General features: G+C 39.4%; 1 protein-coding gene across 1 annotated transcript in view; it reads left to right on the forward strand.

Annotated features, from left to right (window-relative positions):
* The window catches only part of mrps5 (mitochondrial ribosomal protein S5), a 102923-nt gene that overhangs the window by 527 nt on the left and 89812 nt on the right, over window positions 1–12584 (forward strand). The window lies entirely within an intron of this gene.

Genomic DNA, 12584 nt, shown 5'->3' on the forward strand with positions numbered 1-12584 from the left:
GGTGAGGGGGAGGAAGAGTGTGAAGTGGGGGAGGGGGGTGAGTGGAGGGGGGTGAGTGGAGGAGGGGGTGAGTGAAGGAGGGGGGAGGGGGTGAGGGGAGGGGGGAGGGAGCCGGTGAGTGAAGGAGGAGGAGAGGGGGGGGGATGGGGAAGAGAGGGGGATGGGGAGGTGAGGGGGCGAGAGGGGAGGGAGTGAGGGGCGAGAGGGGGAGGGTGTGAGGGGAGGGGGAGGGAGGCGGAAAGAGGGGGAGGGAGGGAGAGAGGAGGGGGTTAGAGAAAGGGAGGGGAGAGAGGGAAGAGAAAGGGAGAGGAGGGGGAGAAAGAGGGATGGGGTGAGAGGGAGGGGAGAGTGAAGGTGAAAGGGAGGGAGAGAGAAAGGGAGGGGGAAAGTGAAGGGGGTTAGAAAGGAGACAGAAAGGGAGGGGGTAGAGGAGGAGAAAGAAGGGGAGACGAATTAGAGGGTAGGGAGAGAGAGTGGTGTGTCAAGAGGGAGAGGAGATAAGGGTGTAGTGAGAGGGTGAGGTAGTGAGATGGTAGTGGGGAGAGAGACGGGAATGAGTGAGTGAGGAGAGGATGGAGGTGGGAGGGAGGAGAGTGAAGAGGAGGAGATGGGGAAGGAAAGTGAATGAAAGTGGAGAAAGGAATGTGAGAGGCAGAGAATGAATGTAGTGTGGGGAGGGGTTAGAGGTGTAGGCAAGAGATGGAAAGCAGAGGCTGGGGAAAGGAATATAGGAGGCTGGGGCTGCGGAGAGGAGTTGAGGGTTGGGACATGATCTTCTCTGACACTGGAAGCCATGTGCCGGTGACCCACACTTGTGGTCCTATGTCTGTGACCCAAACACCAGCATACACTTGCCTTTGATTGACATGCTCCTGACTTAGATGTCCATGATGTGGATTTAGGCTCTCACATAGCAGACTCCTGTGTTCCAGGCACTTGTGGCATTGACTGGTATGCTCATGTCCCAGATGCTGGTGGTCACAAGCCAGTGGCCTGGCAACCTGATGCTGGTGGCTGAGTAACAGGATCATTGACTGGTGCCATGTGCATGAAACTACAAGAAAGAGGGTGTGAGAGGGTTGCTGTGCTGCCTTGGATTTTAGGGTGATGGATGAAAGTGAATGCACACAAATCTTGCACTAAAGACTTCCCATCCTTGGGATCATCTTACAGAATCTATTCTGCAGCTTCTCTCAGATCTTTGATTCTGTTTTTCCTGGAGTACTACATTCAGATTAGTCCTTGCTATCAGAATTTTGTTTAGTTTTAGCAACTTGTCTTCTCACTTCTAAAATTTAATCCGTATCAATTCTTATGCCTTTGCTTTTTAAAATTTTAATATACCTTCTCAATGTACATTGCCATTATTAAATTTCATGTGTTAATCATCTATCCATTTTTACTATTCTGTCCTTTTAACTGTTCATTCTATTTTTTGTGACAGTTGTAAATTATGTTGTCATCTTTTGATGTGCATGCATGAGGTATTCAAGAAGTGCACCAGGGATAAGCCAGGAAATTACCAGCCTGTCAGTCTAAACTCAGTGGTAGGGAAATTATTTGGAAAAAAATTCTGATTGTCAGGAGTATTCTGATGGTTTTAAAAGGCGGGGATTAATCAAAGATAATCAGCATGGCTTTGTTAGGGGCAGATCTGGTTTACCCAATTTGACTGTATTTTTTTGTAGAGAACAAAATGTATTGATCAGGGCCTGTTTCTCCAGAGTTACAGAATAACTCTGTAACTCCATGACCTTAGAACTGACTACTTGGCCCTTCGGGCCTGTATCTTCTCTTTTAAGGATTGGCCATTTTAATTCTGCACTCAAACCTTGCCTCAAATCTTGTAGATTTATTCTTTCCACCTGTATTTGTTCTCTTGCCTTTTGAAGATTCCTATAGAATCTACTTGCTTAACTTTTACAGATGGCACATTCCAGACTTGACAACCCTCTGGCGGGGGAGGAATAAAAATTTCTCCCTTTCAGATGTACTTTTCATTTCATGTTGCTGATCTGCACAATAAAATAGAAACAAAGCATTGGGCTCCTCAGCTTCATTTCCTTATTAATGATCCGTGTGACTTTCTTCCCTCCTTTCTTCATCTCCCTCTGTCAAGGTATTGTATTCTCTTCTCCCTAATGTGCTTACCTAGATTCTTCTTAATTGAATCTGCCTTATTTGTGTCACGCTGCTCCAGGTGGTAGCATGTTCCATATTCTCAGCTCTCTCGGTAAAGAAGTTTTCCCTGAGTACTCATTGCATTTATTAATACTTCATATTTTTGCCCAGTTTGAACCCCATAAGACCACAGCACATAATTTTAAAGACTTTTATCAGGCCACCTCCCATCCTCTTCCTAGACAATAAAATTCTACCCCATTCAGTCCTGCAAAATCTAATTTCAAGGAGTGATAATTTGCTTTCACTTATTCCTAGACGTCATCTATGAAGGTCTGTTCTGTTTAGTATGTACGCATTGACTTAATGAGCATAATTTGCCATGAGCTCAGTTATTCAGCACAAAAAGATAATAACAGTTTGGAACACACTTACCCCAAAGGCTTGTTGTGCTGAATTACTAGGAGCTTTTAAAAGTATGCTCAGTAGTAAAGTCAGGGTAAAGTTTCTGGGTGTTGCAACAAATGCAAGAAAATGTTGAAGTCCAAGCTAGATGTGATTTAATTCCCCTCCCCATTCTCCTCCTCTCCCCTCATGATGTTCTTACTCAGAGTCATCCTGTCCAGTTGCTCTCTCCCATCTTGGACCTTTTATTCCCTCTGCCAGTCCAAAGCTGAAGTGTACAATCTGCAGTTCATTTGCCACAATTTCTTTCTTTAATTATTATCACCTTGGTGACCCTTCGAGTGCAGCAGGTTCATGTCAATGTAAATGATCCTCAGCAATCTTGTATATTTTTATTCTTTTACCCTCGTATTCTCTGGCTTTGTCTTAAATCCATCTATGCTGTTCATAGCAGTCGCTCTTTGTAGTACATATTACTTCTAAATTCCTTGATTAGTGTCTGTCTTAAATTTATGGCTCTTACTTTAGGTCATCTTTTAACTTGATTCTCAAACATCTTATTCTTGCACCTTCTCCAATGCAGTTTTGTCATTTTTATAATACCATAAATCATAAAGACCCTAATTTTATTTGTGTTTGGCATAACCTCAGTTTTTCAATTCAATCCCTCTATCAATGATCCTCTTTTAATGAACTTATTAACCTTCTCCATATTCCTAAATTGCTTTATCTCAATGACTGTTTAATACTTTCAGATGTTTTGAAAGGGATGTGTAAGGCTCTATACAAATGCAAATGTTTTTGGTTTTTCAAGGAATGTGGTCTTTATATTCCTATATTCTCTCTATTCCTACTAAAATATACTACCTCACATTTATCTATAATGGTTAATTTCTGAATTATACAGATATTCTGCTATATTTTGTTGCAGTCTTAAGTATTAACTGCACCCTTTCAATTTGTCATGCACAGATTTTGAAATTGTACTTAAATCCCTGAGTCAAAATTGTTTATATAAATGGTCAACAACAGTGGTCCCAGCACTAATCCTTCCTGCCATTTGCCAAGCTGAGTAATCACCCTTAAACCCAACATTCTGTGTTTTGCTAACTTGCTATCAATCCTGCTACTTAACCCCTAAAAGCACTTAGTCTGACCATAGCCTTCAATCTACTTTGGTATATTATCAAAGTCTTTTTTGGAAATCCAGATAATCATGTCTACCACTTTATCTTTGCTGTTATTTCCTCAAAAGAATTTAATAGTTGGCCAAGCATACCTTTGCCTTTCAAAATTCTTGCTGCTCTTTTCCTACTGTAAACCTAACAGGTCTTTACTCCTTGTAGTTGGTCTATCTCCATTTTTATGTGTGAACGTCACGATTAGTTCACCACTAGCCTCTGGCACTGTCCCTTTTTCAATTGTAATTGTTTTATGCTAATAGTTTAGATTAGGGGACTGTGTAGAATATATCCAGGTTAGCTACTGATACAAAAGCTGCAAAGCAACTAAGGGATATAGTGAAGAGGCAAGATGGAGCCAGATGAAGATATTGTACAGAAATGTGGTTATCCATATTAGTAGGAATATTAGAACAATAGAATATTTTTGAATAGTGAGAGACTGGGGAAATTCTGGTACTCAGATAAACTTGGATGACCTTTTATACATCAAAATTTCCATGCACTTTTGGAAAGCAATTCTCAAATCAAAATTATTTCAGGAGGATTGGAAATTGGGTATAAAGGAGTTTTACCACACTTATTTTGGATTTGGTGAGATCATATCTACAATACCATTTATGGTTTTGATCTCCTTGTATGAGACAGATATAATTGGCTTAAAGAATTATAGCAGCACAGGAAGAAGCCATGGATTGCATCCATGCCAGCTCTTTGTAGAACAATCCATTCAGACGATTTCTCCCATTCTTTAACCCTACTAATTGTTTTCTTCATGTTTAACCTCTGGAAGTGTTGCTGTGATTGAAGGGGCTACAGTTTGTCACTGGAGCGTGGTGACTCGTTGCAAGCTGCTCTTCGCAAATCTACTCATTACTTCTATTATGTAAGAAGATGAGAAAGGGCGGGGAACCTGTTAGCTTAGTGTCAATGGTGGGGAGTGTGCTGATGTCTATAATGAAGGATGTGACAAATAGAATATGTTGAAAAGAATAATAGAATTGAGCAGAGTCAGCTTGTATTTATGAAAGGAAAATCATGTGACTAATCCACTGGTGATCTTTCGAGTGAATAAGTAGATAAGGGGGGGGGAACTGGTGGATGGGGGTGTATTTGGAATTTGGTTGTATTTTCAAGCAGATTCCACATTGGAGATCAGTTGACAAAGTTACAGCACATGGAGTTGGGGATAATATATACTAACATGTATTGTGCGTTGGCTATCAGTGTGTAAAGTGTGGGAATAAATTGATTGTTCTTAGGTTGGCAGGCTGTGACTAGGGAAGGTACCACAGGGGTCAGTACTTGGACCCAGCTATTAGATATCTGTATCAATGATTTGGTCTGCAGTGCCCAAACCTGTATTTTAAAATGGTTAAACCATACAGCACAAAACAGGCCCTTCAGCCCACCATACAGGCCCTTCGGCCCACCATAACATTGTGTTCTGATGGAAGGTCTTCAACTCAAAATGTTAACTCTTTTCTCTTTCTACAGATGCTGCTTTACTGGCTTCGTTCTTCCAGCATTTCTGATTTTATTTTCAACATAACCTTGCTTTTTTTTTATTCTGCATTTCTGTTAATGAATCCCAAGATACCCCATGCTTTATTCTTGCATTCTTAACCTGTCTTCACACTTCCAAAGATAAATTATGCACATACATCCAGGTCTCTCTGTTCTTGTATATCCTATAGAACTTTGTCGTAGCTTTATATATTTTTCTTTGCTGAAATGCATCATTTCAGATTTTTCAGTGTTAACTTTCATTTGCCACCTGACTGTCCATCCTGCCAGACTTTCCATGTCCTCATAAATAATTTTCCACCACACTGTTCACCACATCTTTAAACTTTGTGTCTTCACAACTTTTGAAATTTTGTCCCTATATACCTATTTTATCCATATTATTACCTTTATCAAAGTTACTAACAAATACCTCAAACAAAAAAAGCAGTGTTTCTGGCACTAACCCCAGAGGAACCCTGCTGGTGTACCATTCTCCAGTCTGAAAAACAACCACTTATCACAACTGCTGACCTTAAGCCAATTTGCCAAGATGCTACCATTGAGCCTTTTGTTCCATGAGGATATAGTGTGCTAACCAGCCTTTTAGCTGGGGCTGTTTCATATGTCTTCTGAAAACCTGCATGGATGAAATCTACAGCAGTCAATTTGTGAACCTTCTCTTTATTTCATCAGAAAAATTCAGTTACGTTAGTCCAACAAATGTCTGTTACTATTCCTTTTATTTATTGAAAACTCTAACTGCCAATTGATTTATTCCCTGATTAATGTTTCTTGATTGAATTGAATTCTGAGATAGGAGGGATTATTGTATGGAAAGGTTTGAGTAGATGTAGCCTGTGTTCCAGAGACTTTAGAAGGAGAGTTGATTAGCTGACGTATAAAATCCTTAAGAGGCATAAGCATTGCAGAGAATAGGAGAGTGTTTTCCCTTGACTTGGCTTAGAAGAATGAGGAGGTCACAGGGGACTGAGATTAGGAGAAATTTCTTTACTCTGAAACTTAGTGAATCTAGAATTTTCCACTCCAGAAGGCTTTGAATGCTCAAAGTGTTGTTGATAATCTTTAAGATCAAAATCTCTTCAGAGTTGTTCAATCAAATGAAAAGGAATTGGTCATATTGTCTTTTAAGACTGTGGAATATACAGAAGTAAAGAACCATTGAAAATTTCCTGGCAGCAGTGAACCTTTCCTGCTTGCCAATCCCCAGCTCAGTTGGTGCATACTTATCTGAAGCAGATGGAAAGGCTTTGGGGTGTTAGGAGGTGAGACTCTTGTTGTAGGATACCCAGCCTGTGATCTGCTCTTAGAGCCATTGTATGTATGTGGCTGGTCCAGATGCGTTCCTAGTCACTGGTCATTCCCAGGATATTGATGGTGGGAGATTTGCTGATGGCAATGCCATTGAATGTCAAGGGTAGGTGGTTAGACTCTGATACATTTGTCACAGGAATGCTACTTGCCACTTAAGATAACTTACCTTTATTAGTCAAATGTACATCGAAGCACACAGTGAAATGCATCCTTTTTGTGTAGAGTGTTCTGGGGACAGCCCTCAAGTGTTGCCACGCTTCCGGCGCCAACATAGCGTGCCCACAACTTCCTAACCCATACGTCTTTGGAATGTGGGAGGAAACTGGAGCACCCAGAGGAAACCCACACAGACATGGGGAGAACATACAAGCTCCTTACAGACAGCGGCCAGAATTGAACCCAGGTCACTGGCACTGTAAAGCATTATGCTAACTGCTACACTATCGTGCCTTGTTAGGTTTTGCTGCGTTAAGGCATTGACTGCTTTGTTTGCTGAGGTGTTGCAAGTGGAGTTGATCATTGTGCAATCATCAGCGAACATTTCCACTTCTGACTTTATAATGGAAGGATTGTCATTGATGAAACAGCAGAAGATGGTTGGCTCTAGGACACTTCCCTGAGGAACTTCTACAGTGATGTCCTGGGACTGGAATGATCAATCTCCAACAACCACAACCATCTTTGTGTTTTGGAGGTGTGACTCCACCCATTGGAGTATTTTACCTTGATGGGCACTGATTTCAGTTTTACCAGGGTTCCTTGATGCAACACTCAGTCAATGCTGCCTTGATGTTAAGGGCAGTGACTCTTGCCTCACCTCTGGGACTTGTCCCTTTAACAATGCTTAGAACAAGGTATTGATGAAGTCTGATGCCATGTACAACATCGTGGGCCGAAGGAACTGTTCCTGTGCTGTACTGTTCTATGTTCTAAGTCTGAGCAATACCAAACCCAAAATGGGCATCAGCAAGCAGGTTATTGGTGAGTAACTGCCGCTACGAGCTCTTCTGTCACTTGCTGATGATTAAGAGCAGGCTGATTGGGCAGAAATTAGTCGTTGGACTAATCTTTTTGTAAACAGAAGATTCCTCAGCAACTTTTCACATTGTCAAATAGATGCTAGCATTGTAACTTGTGAAACACGTTAGCTGGAGGTGTAGCTAGTTCTGGAGCGCAAGAGTTCAGTACTACAGTTGGGGTATCGTCTGATCTTGTAGCTATTGCTGTATTCAATGCTGTCAGCCATTTCATTTCTTAATAGCATGTGGAGTGAATCCAATGAGATGAAAAGTGGTCTTTGTGAAGGTGAAGATTTCAGGAGTTTGTGATGTTGGTTGAGAGAGAAATATTATCAAGAAGAACCATCAGTGCTATTTCATTTCGTTCCAATGCAAAAATTCTGTGAAGTCTACGTGGACCTGCTTCTCAGCTGTAGTAAGGGTCAGCTTTTTACTCCACTATTAATGCTTGTTGAATAGGTGAGTTAGTTCTTACCCAATAGATTTTTTCAATGTCAAATTAAAACAATTTTCTTCAAAGGTCAGTTGAGGCATCCTTAAGCAGCATGAACACTCCTTTCTTTGCATGGAAATATAGCACAGATAACCAAAAAGCAGTTTCAGCTTTCCTCTCATTTTTACACGACCTTTGCTGCCCCTGTAGGTGTGAACAATAGCAGAAGGCATTTGCCATTGCAAATTCGCAGCAAAGCCTCATCCCACAGGCACAAAACATTTGTTCAAAATATTTTTGAGAAGCTTAAATAATTGCACAGACTACTTTGCATTGATTTTGTTATTTAAAAATAATTTATGCATAAATGCTAAGATATTGAATATTCTACCTTTTTTTGATAATTTAAATGTATTCTGAACTTTATTCATGGAGTTTTTTTGCCAGCTCTTATGGGGTAGGTGAAGCTCATTTTCAAAGGTTTATTCTGCTTGAGATGTCTCCCATCAGAATAGCCAGCTGACTTTCAAGTTACAGTTCTATTGTTGTTTTAGTTACAATTTATATTGTGAGCATCTGTTCAGTGCTGCTCGTGGCGACACACAATGATAAATAAACCTAGACCTGGTGAGCATGTTGCAAGAAAAATTCCCACATGCTGTATAAATATTGCATCTGTTGGGTTGATCTGTAACTCACTATGCCACAACTCTTTCTCCTAACTATATTAAATCAAAGATAAGGACTTGCCCCACCCTGGTTAGTGAACGAAAAGAGAGATTAGAAAGAGATAAGTTATATGCCTCTTGAATTCATCACAGCATATGTGTTTTATCTGCCTGTAAGACTGACATTGAATTAATGAGCATCGAGTATATTTCAGGCATTCTGATACCATACTAGATAAAATGATCTTGGTAATAAAATATACCACATCCTATTGAGGCAAAACTCTCCACATTTGCAGATAAGCTATTTTATTATCTGTGTTCCTGGGAAAAATTAAACCTGTTTTTTTTGACATCCTCACCATGACCTATTTTATCTGAAAGATTAAATATAGTAACGTATGTAGCTAATGAGAGACTGTTTATTCGTGTGTTGTTTGGATTGTGGTGTCACTTGTATTGATTTAAACATTTTCTAAACACCTGCCAAAAATCTGTTAGTGAAATACAGGATCCCTCATGCTTAAGGCAGCCAACGGCATAAGTAGAGCACTTCAGAGGACATGAAGAGTTAGCCACAAAATATGGGCTGCAGTAGCACAATACTGAGATACAGTATGTAGTGGTGACTTATTCCCTTCAAGGTAAATCAATGGACCAAGATCCATCAGTTTTTCTTCTCTCAGTTCTAGTTTCTTCAAAATAGTCATTTATCACATTGCTCATTTGGGTTTTAAGTTTATATTGGGATACAAATCCGGTCCCATGACTTCTCATTATTTAACTTCTGTGTATGCACTATTTAAATTTAGATTTGAACTAATAACCCCCACTAGTCTAGTACTGTGATTGCTGTGGTGAAGTCTGCATTTATGTTCACACTAATTTGTTATTAAATATTTATATTTCAGAAACTTAATGGCCAAACCTCTGCAGTAAAAATAAGGTATCACTGGATGGCCATTCTTTAAATATTCACTAAAACAAATTGACATTAATGGTTTGCTATTTATTTTTTCTGCTCTCTAACCACTTTAATGTCTCTGTCCACACATCTCGTAAAATTGGCAGACTTGGACCCAGGTGGGACCTTATGCTGGACAGCTCTTTGCAACCCTATACTTGAACATGGAGCTCAACTTGAAAGTTGCAGGCAGATCAAAAGAATCTGCATTCTGATGACTCGGCCCCTCATTTTTCTTTCATGCCAGCACTTGCTATTCCCTGCTCTTTCACTCCTTGTCTCTTGTGACTAAAGGCAAATAATAAAAGGGAAAGAAAGGAATGTAACCTAGGGAAAGGATTAATAGATTAGTAGAAACAAGGACAGATTAGTAGATTCTTCTTGTAAAAGGATAATAAAAATGGGAAGCAGAAGCAAGAAAGTAAATGACACCGAAATACATTGATTAAAAGAAGGAACAGCACTTGGGTAATTGAAATGGGCATGTAGCGATCCACGGTTGTTCTTGCGGTTGGGGTGAAATCTCATGAGGTAGACAAACTGGCAGCACAGTCAACCTTGGCAACCACGCAGTCATAATCCAAAAATCAACGCACCACCGGCAGCACTTGTGAACCAGTCTGATCTCAGACTATGAGGCTCAAATCGTGTTTCCAAATGTGTATTGCTGATAAAACTTCTGAGGGATTAATTTGATACCTCAGTCATAAGCATAACAGCATCATTCTATCATCCCAAGTAATCTGTAAAGAGCAGTGCCCCATGAGTAACAGCACAGAAGACTGGCTGTTGATGTAGCATCAGGGATGATAACTATGCCATCAACTAGTATGGGGAAAAATGCTGATTACAAGCGAGGTTGGAAGTTCATGGATAAATTAAATGCTCTTGTGATATTGTTCAAACTTGTAGTCTGTTTAAATGTCACAGTTTATAATTTCTGAATGTCTGAATAAAATTGGTCATCTCAATCCTTCCCTCGCACTGGTTTCTCTAAACAACCTCATAACAACAATCCAGCTTTGGTCATTGAAAGTCAGATTTTCGATAATGGATCTTAACAGTATAAATTGCAAAAAATATATTCCAAAGTGTTAACTATGTTAATGCAAAATTAACATTTTAATTTATTGTAACTTGTGTTAAGATAATTTTATTTTTTGCAAATGTCAAAGATCTTTTTGCAATCCTATGTTGTCTTGATTATTTTACAAAGAAGCTCATCATTGTATCATTGATACATAGTCTATTTTTCATTCTGCACTGGACCCATCTTGTATAATGGTGTAAGATAGTATTGAACTGCTTTCCAGATTCCCACAGTGCTTGCCTGCCACAGTTGGTGCTTGCTTGCTAGCATTTGTCAGAGATATTTCTAAATTTCTAAAAATTTGAAAGTATGTACCTTAATGTTCAACAATGGATGAGTTATTTTCTTGGAGACATTAGTGAAAGATGTCCATTTATTGCTTTCCCTTGTGTGTGGATTTCTGGACAATGATATGCAGAACTCAGAAATGAGGCTACATTAGCTCGCTAGGCCAACTCTTCTGCCTTTTTAAGTAAATATATTGAGGTTAAAATAGTAAAAGAACCAAACAAATAAGCTGAAGGATGTTTTTGTAGAAACAAACCAACAGGTCAAAGATTCAGATAATAAACCAAAATGAGTCAATCTGAAAATCAGTGGTAAGCACAGCAGATCTCATTATCTGACCCTGGAAGTAATTTCTGCAGAATATAACTGAATAAAAGATGTTCCATTTATTGAAAGCTGTATCATTTCAGCACCTACCATCATTACTGTACATTGTTATTAACTGAATAAATAGCTCTTGTGGGCTCCCTTGGCCTGTAAGGAAACCATTAGAAATTTCATATCATCACTGCATGGCAGTACAGGCTTGAAGAGCTAAGTGGCCTAATCCTTAAGGTCTGAACTAAATTGCTGAATAAACTTCAAAAAAACTGCAGCTGAGTTGCAACAAGACAGACAAAAATTGTGCCAAAGTAATATTTACTTTTATTAATTGCAGTATAAAGTCAGATATATTTGCTTCTGGGAGGGAAAATGCTTAAACTACACAAATGCTTTTTGTACCTTTTTTTAAAAAAAATTATCCTATTATGCTGATAGCCCATATTCAACTGGCTCATTTTGCCCTGCAGGGACACCGACCTCTATCTTGTCCATTCCCTCGATTTGGGACAGGTTCCTTTAGATTGGAAAATAGCAAATGTATTCCCTTTATTCAAAAAGGGAGGCAGAACGCAGCAAGCTAGTGGCCAGGTAGCTTATCACTCATAGAGAAAATGTTAGAAGTAGTTATTAAATATGTTACGGCAGAGCACTTAGAAAAATTCGAGGTAATTAGATGAAAGTCAGCATAATTTTCTGAACACACAATTATGTATGACCAATTTATTGGAGTTCTTTGAAAATGAAGGTCAGAGTCTCTCGTAACAGAAATGAGTCAGTTTTTATGTTGGGCTTTACTAATCCTGTTCGTTTGCTACTTTGACAGAATGCATGCCCTAAATATTAACATAAATAAAACCTCAAATATCACTAGAAAGCAGTCACATTGCATTAATTTTGGCTTTCTATTCTATCGCCTGTCATTAGTAACATAGGAAATAGAAGCAAGAATAGGCAGTTTGATCCCTTATGCCTGCTTCACCAAATACCTGATCTTACTCCTGCAATAACCACATATCCCTTTATTCCCTTAAAAACTATTAATCTATGGATCAGTAACTGAGCCTCTACAACCTGGGCAGAGGATTCCAAAGATTCACTACCAATGGGCGAAGAGATTTGTTTTCATCCCTGTGCTGAATGTTGACCACTTATTTTGAGACAGTAATGCTGGTTCCAGACACTCTTGCCAGGGGAAGCATCATCCCTACATCTACTCTTGTCAAGGCCAATATGAATGTCGTACATTTTAA

This window comes from Pristis pectinata, chromosome 10, assembly GCF_009764475.1.
Source record: "Pristis pectinata isolate sPriPec2 chromosome 10, sPriPec2.1.pri, whole genome shotgun sequence".
In the NCBI taxonomy this organism is placed as follows: Eukaryota; Metazoa; Chordata; class Chondrichthyes; order Rhinopristiformes; family Pristidae; genus Pristis; species Pristis pectinata.